This window comes from Miscanthus floridulus, chromosome 2 (assembly GCF_019320115.1).
Source record: "Miscanthus floridulus cultivar M001 chromosome 2, ASM1932011v1, whole genome shotgun sequence".
NCBI lineage: Eukaryota > Viridiplantae > Streptophyta > Magnoliopsida > Poales > Poaceae > Miscanthus > Miscanthus floridulus.
Genome location: NC_089581.1, coordinates 57,182,691 through 57,188,465, shown reverse-complemented (window position 1 = coordinate 57,188,465; position 5,775 = coordinate 57,182,691). Strand labels below are relative to the sequence as shown.

Below are 5,775 nucleotides of genomic sequence, written 5' to 3'. Positions count from 1 at the left end.
CTGGGGTACAAGCGGGGTGTGTGTCTTCGGGGCACCCAGCTAGGTACATTGATTCATGAATCGTCGGGTTATCCGGTACGGCTTGTCTGCGGTTTAGCACCGTAGTAAGAACTGGAAGTGGAAAAAGAGAAGGAACTGTATCGATTGCTCAACTCTTGCTTGAAAGGAGCACAGGTGCTTATATAGATTGACTAGATAAAAACTTAATATGGCTGATGATAATAATGTATCAATAAGGACCCACTATTCGTACTGCTTTTGGCTAAAAGAGAACCAGCAACCATAAAGCCTAGCATATTCCTTGGAGTCGGGAAAGTATTCCCACTGATTGGATAAGTCTTGCGAGTACATTATGTACGCAGGGTTTATTTACCCCTGTTGCAGGTGATGCTTGAGGAGTTCCTTGTGTGGAGGATCCATCTGGTGGGCTCAGATAGAATCCTCGTTATCTTATCGCTAGATGTTATCTTTTAATATTCCGCTGTTTATCATTCCGCACTCTGTATTTGGTATTGTAATAATGTACTTTCTAAGAAACTCTAATGTATGAGATGGACTTGTGTTGTAACTCGTTTTCATTATTGGATCCTTGGGAAAAATGTGGATCTTTCGGGTTCTCCCTCGGGGTGTGCCCGACGGACATCGCTCGTTGTAGTTGCTTTCGGGGTGCTTAGTATCTGGTGGAAGACGAGCGCCTCCGTGAGTATGCTATTTCGGGTGGTTCTGCCACATGTCGTCATCTATAGGGCTAGCGGGACCCGCGTAAAGGAGATGGAAGACGTTGCAATCCTGGTAGCCTTCCTCTCCTCGTCTCTCTCTCTCTCCGATGTAACCTGCATCTCCCCCTTGATCACCAAAAGGGGGAAGCAGGGCACCCCATGGGGAGGGCATTCTAAGACACATCTAACACGTCTGAGCGGCGGAAAGCTTAGGCGCTCGACAGTAGACAGAGAGCTCAACCAGACTCACTCTTTTCACCAGAGACTTGGGGACCTTCTCCTACTATAAACCAAGTGCCGGTAACACGAGCAGCAGCAGACTGAACGTAGGGATGTTCCGTCCGAACCAGTATAAATTATTGTGTCCTCCGAGCACAGCCATCCGGGTCAAACGCGCAAACTAGAAATTTACTAGCCAATGATTCGAAACACCGACACTATGATCATGATCACGAACTCACGTCTATTCACTTTCATCCCTTTTTTTCTTTCATTATTTTTCTTTCTTTTCTCTATCATATTTTATTTTCTCACTTCTTTTTTCTCCTTTTATTTTTTTTCTTTCTTTTTTTTACTTTTTGTCTTAATCTATCCAATTTTCTTCTATATGAGAAATTTGCTCCAAACGAATTACATAGAAAAATTGTGCTTGATAAGTTGTGTATATTTTTTTCGAAAGATGTTAGACAACAATAACTTATGTGTATAAGTCATGCTATAAAAACTATGTTGAAAAATTGTCACTAACAATTTTTTCGATTGATAGTTATGCACAAAAGTTGGATTTCAAAGATTACATAGAAAAATTATCATGATAAGTTGTCTAAAAATTATTAAAAAGTATCTTGACAAAATTGTGATTATAAGTTATGTCCAATAAAATATTATGCACAAAAGTTATGTGTGTAACTTTGTAACTTCCGAAAATAAAAAGGTTGTGGAAATATTTTCTTCCCAAATTAGGAAAGTTGCGGGATTACCTGTTATGTTCGCTGATTAGTAGCCCTGATGGGTCAATGCGGTGCTTTTCACGGCATTGCTTCTAATAAGGTTTTGGGTAAAGTTAGATATCATACAATATCTTGCCCATTTTTTCTTACTTTGTACTCCTAAATAAATGTGAAGCTTTGGGATTTTACCAACTTATCCACTCTCAATCTCATATGTGACTGTATCATTCAATTTTAAGCTTGGGTATGTTATTTTAATCTTCTAGTATATACTTTATATACTCAGTGCCAAAAGCCTAAACTGCCAAATCAGTGACGAAGCTAGAGCAAATCAGAGGACGTGTGTTTACCTTATGTGTGCATAGACATGTGTCATAATGATGCATATATGGTGGAATTTTAGATATAATCATTGTTTCTATATTTTTAGGAGGTGCATTATATACCTTCGCCCCTATGTCAAATAAGGAAATGCTCTGATTTTGAAAAGAAGAATAAGTCATTCAACCGTGCTTTCAAACAAACCTTTTTTTTGTCATTGGTACTGTATAAGTATTAAGGTTCTCTATATGTCCTAAATCTATAACTGAGAATGGTTTCACAACACAATAATTGTATTACTATTGATAAATAATATACTCATCCACCTTGAAAAATGATTTAAAATTGTTCTAAGCCGAACTATCATAAGTTTGACCAAGTTCATATAAGATAACAAATCATAGTTATGACAACAAGTTAGCATCATTAATACATTATGAAATATAGTTTCACAATTTACCTCCTTGATGTGGTACATGTAAACATTCTTCTATACTAACCTGGTCAAATTTAGGTTAGTTTGACTTAGAACAAACTTTTCTTAGAGCCACGTCAGATCAAAAATAGAAACGAAGCGGTATGGACTAGAGATGCAACACATAAAAAGTTAATGGAACTCAAAAACCACTTTCATATTTGATGGACCTAATCAAAACATGGGCAAAAGTTTTTTTTAGACGAAATATGGGCAAAAGTTAATGGCACAATGATGCATTTAACTTCAAACAAAATTTGCAGTATCGCAAATGAAAGTTTGTGAACTATAAAGTTGTATATCTCTTTGAGATATATATCCGACTTTGTTTAAAAAGTTATAAATTTTAATGTGTTGCACAGGCGGGCCAAATTGCCACACGCCTTTAGAAAAATCCACCTCTACAACAATTTCTAGAGGCGGGGCTACTTCAGAAACAAATTTTAGAGGCGGATTTTGATTGAGACACCTCTACCAAAAATGCCTTCCTTGCTAAAAATCATTTCTATTCTATAGTAGTGTATCCAAGTGGAAATCCGAAAGTGCTCCATCCAAAATTCCAAATGTGGAACTTCTGCCGCGGCAGATTCCTCGTGTTTATGCCTTTATATATCTATGCCGGCGCACCGCCGTCGATCCTACTCGGACATTAGTGCCGACGAGCCTCGAGCTGCAAGATCTTGAGCCGAACCTGGCGAGGTACGGTGGTGCCATCACTCTTGTGTACTTGTTAGTTAGATAGTTATTATTTTATTTATCTGGTGCAGATCAAGTTGCAACTCTAGTCTAGAAAAGTTTTTAATAACCTAATTCACCCCATTTCTCTTAGTCACGTACCCACACTGACACTGATGATGGTTCCCTTCACCATCACTGATACTGGAATGCTTTTCTAGTCTCTGTGTAGCCCGCGTAAAACAGCAAGGGACGTCAAGCCTAGAAGAACTTTAAGTAACTGATAGAAAGTCATCGCCAGTGATGCAGTCTACTACAAGCTTCGATGCACTCGATCAAAATATAATGATCACTAGAGCTTGGGTTAGAAGTCAGATCTTCATCAATATCTTCAACAACGCTATAAATACCCATGCAATCCTTGGCTCATCAGCGTGTAGTGCTTGACTGCTCGTTAGGCTTTGCTAAGCTCATCACAATGGCTAGCACCAAACTTGTACTAGCACTTAGCCTCTTTGTTCTCTTGAGCGTTGGATCAGCCAACGCCATTAGGGTGGCTAGATACTCCACTTCTCAAGGAAGAGGAGCCGGAGGGGGCAATGGTGATGGGTATCAGAACGCTGGTGGCTCTGGATCCGGAGTTGGCTCTGGATCCGGTGAGAGTGACGGGGTTGGAGTCCATGCGAGCGGTGGGGGTGGAGGCAGAGGCAGTTCTTGGTCGCAGCCTGGTGGTTATGGGTCTGGTGCTGGGTATGGCAGTGGATCTGGCTCTAGTTCTAGCTCGCAATCACGTTACGGTTACGGTGGGTCTACTAGTACCGGGGGGCAGTGGTCGCGGCAGCAGTGGCGGACAAGGTTCGGCAGATGTGGGCTCTCATGGCTATGGTGTCGGTGGTGGCGAAGGGTACGGCTCCAGCGTAGCAAATTCTGGCAACGTGTTCTCGGCCACTCCAGCGCGTGCAGAAGCCGATGCTAAAAGGCAATGGTGGTGGCATGGGAGGTGGTAGCAATGGTGGGAGCGGTGGCGGCAATGGCAGCGGATCTGGATTTGGTGAAGGACAGCCTTAGACTTAATTTACACGATACAATCTCAAGCTCTGGAGGCCAAAATATGCTATTTCACTTTGTTTTGATCGATATGATTTGTGTTGCTTTTATTTGTACCCTTTTATGTATTTGTAGACGAGAACTAATAAATAAAGGGCTCCAGTATCCGTCGTGTTTAGACTTCAGACAAGTGAAGACTCTCTATTCTCATGTCATCCGGTCATACGTCCCTATTATTGTCTCCAAGATTGTTCTGAGGAAGCCTGATTTAATGTGCTCACATTCATCCCTTTATTGGTCAATGAAAAAGAAGATAATAGCTAGGATTACAGATCATTTTTTTTAGAAGGATCTTCTTTCGATTATCGATCTTCAGGTTTATCAACATGTCTATGTAGTGTAACGCACGCATGCATATACAAAAAGAAAGGTCACTTAGTATCATTTACACATGTTGTTGTGTACACATGAGGATTAAAGAAACAACGATCACCAAACTGACTTGGGAGTACATATATGTTTTCCCCCTTCGCATAATATTACTTTGCTGCTTGGCTTTCAAAAAATCTTTGTTCGCCCATGCATGTCTACTTTGGTCATTTCAAAATCTAGGTGCAACTGATTTCTTGTGAGATGCAGTTGACCTACAAAGGTAGCAATACTAATCTTTCCATTATTACAAATCATGATAAAATAATCTTAATTTCTAGAGTTAGGTGATTTAGTTTAATCCTAAAAGGGACAATTAATTGTTTATCTGCCGTGATCTAAAATCGAGTTGGATCCATATCTTAATTGGAGTAAGATCTTGATCTAATTAATCTCCAAACCTACAATGAGGTTCACTACAACGTGTCCCCAAAATTAGAAGTTGAATCCTCTAGATTATTAAGTTCAGGTTTTTCACTACTAGTCAGAGCCAGCAACCGGTACTATTGATGACCTGCTCGAGCCATCAACCAGTAGAGTTGTTGAGACTAGCTTTCACTACAAATTGGTGTCACAAACTAGCATGATAGCGCTATAAGGCATCATTAGCGGTTTAAGCCAGAAATTGGTAGTGATACTGATGCCATTACCGATTCTTGGCCTATCGACCACTCATATGGATTTGTAGCCACACTACCGCTTTAGGGCTCTAGCCGGTTGTCGGAAGTGAAGGCAATATCTCTGCTAGTATAGTGGAAGATAGGGATAAAAACGGTACGGATATTTTCCGACCGTATTCGAAACCGAATCCGTTTAGAGGGGTTGAGATCTGTCCGTATCCGAGTCCGGATATCCAACATCCGATACCGTATCCATATCCGAATACTCAAATCGCATATTTATGATGTCGATATCCAATCGTATCATATCCGACATAGTTGACACTATCCGTATTCGAATCCGAATCCGGACAGAAATATGAAAACTATCCGATCCGTTTTCATCCCTAGTGGAAGATAGAAGTGAAGGAAGTGTCTACGACAAGTGGACCTTGGATTGTATAGAATTATACTGGAAAATGATGATTTTTTTGCAACAATATGGATTAGTGTCGTTGGAGTGGTTAGAGCATCTCCAACAATTACCAAAAACAATTTAT

General features: G+C 40.3%; 1 pseudogene; it reads left to right on the top strand.

The window, feature by feature from the left end:
• Nucleotides 1-3,618: 3,618 nt before the first annotated feature.
• Nucleotides 3,619-4,208, top strand: LOC136538895 (putative glycine-rich cell wall structural protein 1; annotated as a pseudogene).
• Nucleotides 4,209-5,775: the final 1,567 nt, after the last annotated feature.